An 11693-nucleotide genomic window follows, 5' to 3' on the forward strand; every position below is an offset into this window, starting at 1 on the left:
CACAATTTAGTATTATCTTGAGCCATCGTTACAAGCAATCCAACACACAAGCACACAAAAGGCAAGCAAAGAAGAGGTGAACAGAAAACAGAGGGCGAATAAAATGGCAAGGGTGAAGTGGGGGAGAGGAAAATGAGAGGCAAATGGAAAATAATGTAATGCGAGGGAGATAAGTTTGTGATGGGTACTTGGTATGTCTTCACTTGAGCGAAGACCTCCCCGACAACGGCGCCAGAAATCCTTCTTACTACCTCTTGAGCACTGCATTGGTTTCCCTTTTAGAGGAAAGGGTGATGCAGCAAAGTAGCGTAAGTATTTCCCTCAGTTTTTGAGAACCAAGGCATCAATCAAGTAGGAGGCTCCTCACAAGTCCCTCGTACCTACACAAACAAATAAGAACCTCTCAACCAACGCGATAAAGGGGTTGTCAATCCCTTCATGGCCACTTGCGAAAGTGAGATCTGATAGAGATAAAAAGATAAGATAAATATTTTTGGTATTTTTATGATATAGATTCGAAAGTAAAGATTGCAAAATAAAGTAGATCGGAAACTTATATGATGAAAGATAGACCCGGGGGCCATAGGTTTCACTAGTGGCTTCTCTCAAGATAGCATAAGTATTACGGTGGATGAACAAATCACTGTCGAGCAATTGATAGAAAAGTGCATAGTTATGAGATTATCTAGGCATGATCATGTATATAGGCATCACGTCCGCAACAAGTAAACCGACTCCTGCCTGCATCTACTACTATTACTCCACACATCGACTGCTATCCAGCATGCATCTAGAGTATTAAGTTCATAAGAATAGAGTAACGCATTAGGCAAGATGACATGATGTAGAGGGATAAACTCAAACAATATGATATAAACCCCATCTTTTTATCCTCGATGGCAACAATACAATACGTGCCTTGCTGCACCTGCTATCACTAGGAAAGGACACCGCAAGATTGAACCCAAAGCTAAGCACTTCTCCCATTGCAAGAAAGATCAATCTAGTAGGCCAAACCAAACTGATAATTCGAAGAGACTTCCAAAGATAACAAATCATACATAAAAGAATTCAGAGGAGATTCAAATATTTCTCATAGATAAACTTGATCATAAACCCACAATTCATCGGATCTCGACAAACACACCGCAAAAAGAGTTACATCGAATAGATCTCCAAGAAGATCGAGGAGAACATTGTATTGAGATTCAAAGAGAGAGAAGAAGCCATCTAGCTAATAACTATGGACCCGAAGGTCTGTGGTAAACTACTCACAACTCATAGGAGAGGCCTTGGCGATGATGTAGAGGCCCTCCATGATCGATTCCCCCTCCGGTGGAGCGTCGGAAAAGGCTCCAAGATGGGATCTCACGGGTACAGAAGGTTGCGGCGGTGGAAATAGGGTTTCGTGGTGCTCCTGGATGTTTTCAGGGTATGGAGGTATATATAGGCGAAGGAGGTCGGTTAGGGGAGCCCTGAGGGGGCCACGAGGGTGGGGGGCGCGCCTGGCACCCTCGTGGCCACCACAGCTACTTCTTGGTGTCCACTCCAAGTCTCCTGGATTGCGTTTGTTCCAAAAAGACGCTCCCGAAAGTTTCATTCCGTTTGGTCTCCGTTTGATATTCCTTTTCTTCGAAACACTGAAATAGGCAAAAAAACGACAATTTGGGCTCGGCCTCCGGTTAGAAGGTTAGTCCCAAAAATGATATAAAAGTGTATAGTAAAGCCCATAAACATCCAAACGGGTAATATAATAGCATGGAACAATAAAAAATTATAGATAAGTTGGAGATGTATCAGGCGGCGGCGGAGAGGATGAAGTCCGCGGCCGGCGTGAGGACAACGTCGGATGTCGCGGCAGCTAAGCGCTTCGTCTCCGGCGTTGACGCGAGCTAGCGGAGGCGCTAGGGTTTGAGCGAGGTGGTGAGGTGGAAAACAGATATTGACCGCGAGGGGTGAATATTTATAGGAAGGAGGAGGGTGGCGCAGCGCAATTACGCAGGTGCCCCTGGCGGTTCACATCTGAGGGACACGTGGCATGCATGCAACTTATTGGAAGTTGTTCCATGTTCCCACACACGCCTGGATTGTCTATTGGTCGTTCCGACTTCTTCGGTATTCAGGCAATAAGGATACAACATTAAAAACATATTTAAATGTTTGTCACTTTGTCTTCTGCTGACAAGGACTCAGAGAAGACAATCGATAGGTTTCAATAGAATGCATATGATTTGGATAGATAGAATTTGAGGAAGAAGCACAGAAGAGGTTAGGGTTCGATCAGATTCACTAAGATCAATAAAGATTCAAGTATGAATATATAGCTATAAGTGAATGTTGTAGAGGACAGAACACAAATATATATATTTATAGACCAACTCAACATCGTGAACATGAACCTTGAAGTCAAATCAATGTTGAAGACAAACCAAATGCGAAGACTATGCAACCATGACGCCAAAATAAACACTTCAATAAGAATTTGGTGGTGGTGTTATCCACCGTATAGGAAGTATTAGACCCAGACACGGTGCACAATTATCGTGGCGCTCCAAAGTCAAATTCCACGTTAATGTATTCACACCTAGAGTGTATGTCTTCATTGATTGAAGATATACGTTACTTTGTGTGTTGCACATCTAAGTCATCAACATGCATAATCGTTAGGATGTGTGTCCAATTACAGGACATTTGAGGAATATAAGATATTTAGCTCACACCGCAACTTGCAAAATCTTTTCTCATCCAAGGGCTTTGTGAAGATATCTGCCAATTGCTCTTCAGTGTTGACATGAATGATATCAATATCTTCCTTCATGACATGGTCTCTGAGAAAGTGATGACAGATCTGAATGTGCTTTGTCTTCAAGTGCTGAACTGGGTTGTTGGCAATCTTGATGGCGCTTTCATTGTCACAGTAGAGTGGCACATGCTTCAGATGGATACCATAGTCCTTGAGAGTTTGCTTCATCCATAGAAGCTGAGCGCAGCAAGATCCAGCAGCAATGTATTCAGAATCAGCAGTGGAGAGAGATACACAGTTCTACCTCTTTGAAGACCAACAGACAAGAGATCGTCCAAGAAAGTGACATGTGCCTGATGTAGACTTGCGATCAACCTTGTCACCAGCATAATCAGCATCTGAGAATCCAACTAGATCAAACTCTGGGCCCTTTGGATACCATAATCCTAGTGTTGGGGTGTAAGCCAAATATCGAAGAATTCATTTCACAGCTAAGTGATGTAATTCCTTTGGTGCCGCTTGGAATCAGACACACATTCTCGGGGGGGATGAACCCCGGGCAGGCAATGGAACCCGGAATCTTTTCAAAAATAGCAGGCCCGCATCACCCCGCAAACCGGCACGCGCCTGGCCAGGTCGCTCGACCCGGCAAGGCCCGCAACCCGGCCAAACTCTCCGACCCGGCAAGGTACGTCGACCCGGCCATAGCAACTGGCGCGAGACAACTCAACCCGGCGCAACCATGGCTTCCCCAGCAAGCCAGCCCACCAGTGGCGTCCACGGCAACCCAGCCACAGGTCAGCTCCCGTCCCATCCAGGCCGTGCGATGGGACGAGACCTCAACCATCGATGACCAAGACAACAGTGTTCCCACCCATGCCTATGGTCAGCCGGAGCATGGCAACAGTGCCCCTTACCTACCCGCTGACCAGGGCTGGCGTGGCTACAGTGCTCCCGCCCTCACCGCTGACGATAGCAAGCAGCAGCCTGACGGAGAGCACTGTACACGACTCGACTCGGCCACGCCCTGAAGATCGACAAGACGGTGCACATTCCCCCAAGGCACACGGGGCCCGCACCTAGGTGACCCGGTGAACCACAAGCCCACAAGCGGGACCCAGCTCGGTGCCCCGGACACTGACAATACGGACCCACCAACTCGGCATATTACCATTGTAACCCTGGGTGGGTTGATCTATAAAACCCCCCAGGAACCCACGCCTACAGGGGCATGAGATGATATGAGATGGCATGAGATGAGATGAGATGATATGAGATGGCATGAGATGAGATGAGATGATATGAGACATATGTAATAAAAACACAAGCAAGCATAGGACTAGCCACCCAACCGCAACACCGGGGAGAAGGAGCATCCCAAGCGTTAGCCAGCTTCCTTCCTCCTCCATATAGCTGCAGGAGCGACATTGTATTATCGATCGTCCAACTAAACTCGGCAGGACTAGGGGTGTTATCTCTCCGGAGAGCCCCGAACCTGGGTATGTCCGGCGCCCCACGCCCGCGCATGCCAACCTCGCCTTTGGAGCCCACCAGCTCCCTCGAGCCTCCTCCTCTCTTTAGACATCCCTTGGCATCTCCCGTGCTCCCACCATGATAGTTGGCGCCCACAGTGGGGCAGCTCAAGGAGCTGGCCGGGAGCATGCTTCAGATGGGGCCCTTCTCCTACTCCGACGAGTCCGTCGCTCTGGCGGACGACATCATCGGCGCGCTCGCCGCCTCCTTCACCATGCCGTGCATCTCCGATGCATTCGCGACCGAAGAGTACCCCAGCGAGGTGCTCAGCTACTCCGACTCTCCCCTTTCCCTCGGCGGCGGCATTGCCGCCGGGACGATGGACACCCATGTGGAGGTTTTCGTCACCGGCGATGGTGCCTCCTCCTCGTCGAGCAAGGCGAGGAGGGTCACAGAAGCTGGGGCCGCTCCGGCACGGACCGAGGCATTCGACCCGCTGCGTGCCGCAATGCAGAGCCTCTGTATCCCCATCAGCACTGACATCGACGCCACCAACATCGCCGAAGCCCGAACCCTGCTCGAGGATAGGCGCCAACAGATGCTGGACCTGTCCGAGACGCTGGCCGCCACCAGGCGTTGCCTGGAAGCCATTCAGATGGAGCACGACGGCGCCCATGGATTCACGCCCGCGGCTGAGCCAAGCCGGGTCGCCGATACTCGGGCCCAGGAAGGAGCGATCGGCCGGGCCTTCGGCGCCGTCCGGACCATCTACGAAACCCCAGTGAAGAACATGCACGCTACGGAGGCAGCCGCGGCCGGCCTCGACCAACTCGTGGGTGACGAGCTCAAAGAACGCATCGGGCGGATGCACGAGCTCCTCCACGCCGCCAACACCCAGCAGGATCCGACTCTGCCCGTCTTGGCGGACCTGGCGAACTTCTGCACACGGCTTCCTCGCCGCCCGACGAGGCGCACTCCAGCCAAGCCTGGACGCGATGCAACCCGGCCGCCACCGCCGCCGACGCTCCAGGCAACGAGCCCGCCCCGGAGACCCGGTGCGGACCCGGCCAGCATGGTCGGCGTCCGGCTCCAACCGACCCGGCCCCTCTGGGCCTGGCTGCCAGTCGACTCGGCCACGCGCCATCAACGACGCCGACGTGCGCCACCGTCTCGATCAGCTCGCTCGCTCCTTGGAGGTGGAGGAGAGCGGTGCTATCGGGCCGGCGTGCTTCAGCCCACGCATCCGGGAGGAGCCCTTCCCCAAGGGGTTCATGCTCCCCCGCGACACTCTCAAGTACAATGGGACCGTGAAGCCAGAAGACTGGCTCACCGACTACACCACGGCCATTGGCATCACCGGTGCCAATCGTCGTCTCTCCGTGCGCTACGCACCGCTCATGCTCCAGGGGTCGGCCCTCACATGGTTGAACAGCCTGCCGATGCGCAGCATCAACGCGTGGGTCGATTTCGAGGAAGCCTTTGTCCGCAACTTCACAGGGACATACAAGCGACCCGTTCGCACCAGCCAGCTCTCCATGTGCGTGCAGGGGCCAACAGAGACCGGCCGCGAGTATCTCGCACGCTGGACCGAGCTCCGGAACAGCTGCGAGGGCGTCCATGAAGTCCAGGTGATCCAGTACTTCGTCAGCGGGTGCCAAGACGGCACCCTCCTCAAGCACAAGCTCCTACGCTCCGAGCCGGCCACCATGGCCGCGCTCATGGTGACGGTGGACAAGTACGCCAACACCGACTCCGCCATGAAGATCCAGGTGGCGCTAGATGAAGCCGGCAAAGCAAAGCCGGTTCCTCCCCCAAAGCCGGCCGGTGAAAGCAGTCGGCAGCAGCATCACCAGAACAACAAGCGCAAGGCCGACCAGCCGGCGCAACATCACGACAACCGGCTCGTCGCGGCCGCCGATCCCACGGCGAACCCGGCAGCAAAGCGCCGGCAGACCGGCAAGATGGTGTGGCAACCCGCCATGAATTTTGAAGAGATGCTCGACGCCCCATGCAAGCACCACAGCGGCACAAGACCCTTGATACGTCTCCAACGTATCTATAATTTTTGATTGCTCCATGCTAATTTATCTACTGTTTTAGGATATACTGGGCTTTATTATCCACTTTTATATTATTTTTGGGACTAACCTATTAACCGGAGGCCCATCCCAGATTTGCTATTTTATGCCTATTTCAGTGTTTCGAGGAAAAGGAATATCAGACAGAGTCAAAACTGAACGAAATCAACTGGAGAAGTTATTTTTGGAAGGAAAGCAACCCAAAGAACTTGGAGTGCACGTCAGGGGAGATACGGGCTGCCCACGAGTGTGGGAGGCGCCCCCTGGGCGCGCCCCCTGCCTTGTGGGACCCCCGTAGCTCCACCGACCTACTTCCTGCACCCATATATACCTACGTACCCAAAAACTTCTAGAACAGAACCTAGATCAGGAGTTCCGCCGCCGCAAGCCTCTGTAGCCACCAAAAACCAATTGGGACCCTGTTCCGGCACCCTGCCGGATGGGGATCCCATCATTGGAGGCCATCTTCATCATCCCGACGCTATCCATGACAATGAGGGAGTAGTTCACCCTCGGGGCTGAGGGTATGTAACAGTAGCTATGTGTTTGATATCTCTCTCTCATGTTCTCTCTCGTGTTCCATCTATGGCACGATCTTGATGTATCCCGATCTTTGCTATTGTAGTTGCATCTTATGATGTTTCTCCCCCTCTACTCTCTTGTGATGAATTGAGTTTCCCCTTTGAAGTTATTTTATCGGATTGAGTCTTTTATGAGAACACTTGATGTATGTCTTTCCATGATTATCTGTGGTGACAATGGGATATCATGTGCCACTTGATGTACGTTTTGGTGATCAACTTGCGGGTTTCGTGACATTGGGAACCTATGCATAGGGGTTGGCACACGTTCTTAACTCTCCGGTAGTAGCTTTGGGGCACTCTTTGAAGTAATTTTATGTTGCTTGGATGAATCTAAGATTGTGTGATGCATATCGTATAATCATACCCACGGATACTTGAGGTGACAATGGAGTATCTAGGTGACATTAGGGTTTTGGTTGATTTGTGTCTTAAGGTGTTATTCTAGTATGAACTCTATGATGGATTGAGCGGAAAGAATAGCTTTATGTTATTTTACTACGAACTCTTGAATAGATAGAACAGAAAGGATAACTTTGAGGTGGTTTTGTACCCTACCATAATCTCTATGTTTGTTCTCCACTATTAGTGGCTTTGGAGTGACTCTTTGTTGCATGTTGAGGGCTTGTTATATGATCTATCTATGTTATTATTGTTGAGAGAACTTGCACTAGTGAAAGTATGAACCCTAGGCCTTGTTTCCTGTCATTGCAATACCATTTACGCTCACTTTTATCGTTTGTTACCTTGCTGTTTTTATTACTTCAGATTACAAATACCTTTATCTACTATCTATTTTGCACTTGTATCTTCATCTCTTCACCGAACTAGTGCACCTATTCAATTTACCATTGTATTGGGTGTGTTGGGGACACAAGAGATTCTTTGTTATTTGGTTGCAGGGTTGTTTGAGAGAGACCATCTTCATCCTACGCCTCCTACGGATTGATAAACCTTAGGTCATCCACTTGAGGGAAATTTGCTACTGTCCTACAAACCTGTGCACTTGCAGGCCCAACAACGTCTATAAGAAGAAGGTTGTGTAGTAGACCTCAAGCAGTTTCTGGCGCCGTTGCCGGGGAGGTTAGCGCTTGAAGGTATATGTTTAGATCTTGCAATCGAATCTTTTTGTTTCTTGTTTTAGCACTAGTTTAGTTTATAAAAGAAAATTACAAAAAATGGAGTTAAGTTTGTCACATACACTTCACCTTTTTAATATCTTTCGTGAGTATGATGGAAAGGATAATTGTGCTCAAGTGATAGAAGAAGAATTACATAGATTTCTTGGCATAAAATATGTGAATGATGAGCATGATTGCAATGTTGTAGGTACAAATTCTTTGAATATCCATGATGCTAATGATATGCAAAGCCACAAGCTTGGGGAAGCTATGTTTGATGAAGATGATATTTTTTGTCCCCCAAGCTTTGATGAGCAAATTTACTATGATGAAAGCATGCCTCCTATCTATGATGATTATTGTGATGACACATATGCTTTAAAGAATAATGATAACCATGAAACGTGTCATCTTGATCTTAATTTTCAATCACATGATAGTTATTTTGTTGAGTTTGCTCCCACTACTATTCATGAGAACAAATTTGCTTATCTTGAGAGTAGTAAATTTTCTATGCAAGTAGATCATGAAAAGAATGCTTTAGGTGCTGGTTATATTGTTGAATTCATTCATAATGCTACTGAAAATTATTATGAGGGAGGAACATATGCTTGTAGGAATTGCAATAATGTCAAGTTTCCTCTCTATGTGCTTAAATTCTTGAAGCTATGCTTGTGTCACCTTCCTATGCTAGTTGATTATTGTTCCCATAAGTTGTTTGCTCACAAAATCCCTATGCATAGGAAGTGGGTTAGACTTAAAAGTGCTAGTCATATGCTTCATGATGCTCCCGTTATGTTTCAATTCTTATCTTTTATGTGAGCATCATTGTCATCATCATGCCTAGCTAGAAAGGCATTAAAGAAAAGCGCTTGTCGGGAGACAACCCAATATTTATCCTTACTGTTTTTGTGTGTCCACATGATTATGCTACTGTAGTAATCATGTTTTATAGCTTTTGTTTCAATAAAGTGCCAAGTAGAACCTTTGGAAAGACTTGGGTGAAGTTTATATGATCTTGCTGTAGAAAACAGAAACTTTTGCGCTCACGAGAATGGCTGTCATTTTTTACTGGAGAGTGATTTTAGGTTGATTCATTTTGAGGATGATTAATAGACAAATTACTCAGGTCCAGAAATTTATTTCATAATTTTTGGGGTTCCAGAAGTATACGTTTTATACAGATTACTACAGACTGTTCTGTTTTTGACAGATTCTATTTTCTATGTGTTGTTTGCTTATTTTGATGCATCTATGGCTAGTATTAAGTGGTATTAACCATAGAGATGTTAGAATACAGTAGATATTACACCAATATTAATTTAGAATGAGTTCATTACAGTACCTAAGTGGTGGTTTCATTTTCTTATACTAACGGAGCTTACGAGTTTTGTTTTGAGTTTTGTGTGGTTGAAGTTTTCAAGTTTTGGGTAAAAATTCGATGGACTATGGAATAAGGAGTGGAAAGAGCCTAAGCTTGGGGATTCTCAAGGCACCCCAAGGTAAAATTCAAGGACAACCAAGCAACTAAGCTTGGCGATGCCCCGGAAGGCATCCCCTCTTTCGTCTTCGTTCATCGGTAACTTTACTTGGAGCTATATTTTTATTCACCACATGATATGTGTTTTGCTTGGAGCGTCATTTTATTTTGTTAGTTAGAATAATTTTTTGCATCTTTAGTTTCAATAAAAATGTCAAGGACAGCCTTTGCCATGCTTATTTTGCTAGTATGCATGTTGCTGTTTGAAAACAGAAAGTTTACCGCTGTTGCAAAAATTCCCTAGAAAAGTCAGAGCATGGTCTAACGTTGAATCTTTTTGCATATTGAGCTCTGATAAATTTATTACAGTGGAAATTTTAGTTCATAATTTTTGGGGTCAGGGAAGTATTGATCCTCTTGCATTCTTTACAGACTGCACTATTTTGGCAGATTGCTGTTATGTTTGCATTGTTTGCATATGTTTGCTTGTTTAATGATTCTATTTGAGGATATGAGTATTAAATATACAGAGGAATTTAGTATGCAATGTTGAATAATAATTTTAGTGATTTGTTACAGTAGAATATGATAAGGTTTTGCATTGGTTTATACTAACCTATCTCACGAGTTCTTGTTGAGTTTGTTGTGAATGAAGCTTTTGGTAAAAAGAGAAACCATGATATGAGAGGAATTAAGGAGACACAAAAGTTCAAGCTTGGGGATGCCCAAGGCACCCCAAGATAATATTTCAAGAAGTCTCAAGCATCTAAGCTTGGGGATGCCCCGGTAGGCATCCCACCTTTCTTCTTCAACAACTATCGGTTAGTATCGGTTGAGCCTAAGTTTTTGCTTCTTCACATGAGTTGTGCTATCCTTGCATTGTAGTTTTCTTTAGCTTTGCTTGCTGTTTGAATGAAGTATCAAGATCTGAAATTATTTATTGATAGAGAGCCTTACATGAATTGGAATTTTTTAGAATACTCTATGTGCTTCACTTATATCTTTTGAGCTTGATAGTTTTGCTCATAGTGCTTCACTTATATCTTTTGAGCGTAATAATTTTTGCTCTAGTGCTTCACTTAGATCTTTTAGAGCACGGTGGTGGATTTGTTTTAAAGAAACTATTGATCTCTCATGCTTCACTTAGATTATTTTTGGAGTCGTTAATAGCATGGTAATTTGCTTAAAGATAATATACTTGGTATTCAAGATTTGTGAAACTTTCTTTTGAGTGCGTTGAATACTAAGATAAGTTTGATGCTTGATAATTGTTTTGAGATATGGATGTGATAATATTAAAGCAATGCTAGTAGGGGTAATTATGAATTTAAAGAATGCTTGTGTTGAAGTTTGTGATTCTCGTAGCATGCACGTATGGTGAACCGCTTGTGATGAAGTCGGAGCACAATTTATTTATTGATTGTCTTCCTTATGAGTGGCAGTCGGGGACGAGCGATGGTCTTTTCCTACCAATCTCCCCCTAGGAGTATGCGTTTTATGCTTTGGTTTTTGATGACTTCTAATTTTTTGCAATAAGTGCATGAGTTCTTTTGATTAATGTTGAGTCCATGGATTATACACACTCTCACCCTTCCGCCATTGCTAGCCTCTCTAATGCCACGCATTTTTCGCCGGTATCATACATACACCACATACCTTCCTCAAAACAGCCACCATACCTACCTATCATGGCATTTCCATAGCCATTCCGAGATATATTGCCATGCAACTCTCCAGTGTTTCGTTCATATGACACACATTACTTTTGTCATATTGCTTTTTGCATGAACATGTAGGTTACATTGTATTTGTGGCAAAGTCACCATTCATAATTATTTCATACATGTCACTCTTGATTCATTGCATATCTTGGTACACCGCCGGAGGCATTCATATAGAGTCATATCTTGTTCTAAGTATCGAGTTGTAATTATTGAGTTGTAAGAAAAATAAAAGTGTGATGATCATCATTATTAGAGCATTGTCCCAGTGAGGAAAGGATGATGGAGACTATGATTCCCCCATAAGTCGGGATGAGACTCCGGACGAAAAAAAAGAGAAAGGCCCAAATAAAAAAAAGGGAGTGGCCATAAAAAAAGGCCAAATAAAAAATGAGAGAAAAAGAGAGAAGGGGCAATGCTACTATCCTTTTTCCACACTTGTGCTTCGAAATAAGCACCATGTTCTTCATGATAGAGAGTCTCATATGTTGTCACT

The sequence above is a fragment of the Triticum dicoccoides genome, chromosome 2B (genome assembly GCF_002162155.2).
Source record: "Triticum dicoccoides isolate Atlit2015 ecotype Zavitan chromosome 2B, WEW_v2.0, whole genome shotgun sequence".
Classification (NCBI taxonomy): Eukaryota; Viridiplantae; Streptophyta; class Magnoliopsida; order Poales; family Poaceae; genus Triticum; species Triticum dicoccoides.